An 889-nucleotide genomic window follows, 5' to 3' on the forward strand; every position below is an offset into this window, starting at 1 on the left:
AGATTACCGCAATCAGCAAAAGATGACAGAATTTCCAATATCTTCAATCAGGGATCCAGACTCATCAGCTAGTCTTGAAATTTGTGGGATGTAAATAACAAATAAGTACAAAATGAGGCTACTTCTCATTCATCCAACTGTGAGGGTATTCTCAGGCTTGCAGTCTTCATGCTACCTTCTACCCTGTAAGGACTAGAAACCCTAATGAAAACACTAAGCCCCAGTGAATTGTATGACTTCAGGAGCCAGGGATTAAGAAAAATATGAAATATCATGAGGCATACAATAAAATCCCTATGATAGAATCACCTTAACTGGCAATAGTGAGGTGGAAGGCCAACTTTAATTTAACCTTGGAGTGCGATGCAGCACAGTCCCTCAATGCAGGTCACATCTGTGTGGCAGAACCTAGCTCTCAAGGACACTCAACTTTTATTGAATATTCTTCATAACTGTATTGCAGCTTTGGCCTCTGTGCAAACTTATGAAAACAAATACTGTGAAGTATAACATTGTAGAGTACTGTATAGGAACAGACTAGTTTTAAAATGCTTAATCAACAAGTCTACCCACTCAAATTTCACCAAACACTGTTACTGGTAACCATCTTATACACTTATTAAAAGAACGATGCTTGTTCTTACAGCTTGGAAAAGCTTTTATCTTGAACTGAATAGACTCTTTGAATCTAAGGCTCAGGTGTAGCGGAGTAAATGAAGCCCTGACTGTTTTCTCCCAAGTGGACAGGAAACGGCCTGATCCTGGGCTGCCTGCCTACAGCCACATATTTGGTGATCAAAATAGCGAAGTAAGAATGAAGCGGTAGTGGCTTTTTGTTGGCATAGTTATCAAAGGGCTCTTTGGAGCTCAAAGACGCCTGCTAGCAGCA

Source organism: Falco rusticolus, chromosome 5 (assembly GCF_015220075.1).
Source record: "Falco rusticolus isolate bFalRus1 chromosome 5, bFalRus1.pri, whole genome shotgun sequence".
NCBI classification, from domain to species: Eukaryota; Metazoa; Chordata; class Aves; order Falconiformes; family Falconidae; genus Falco; species Falco rusticolus.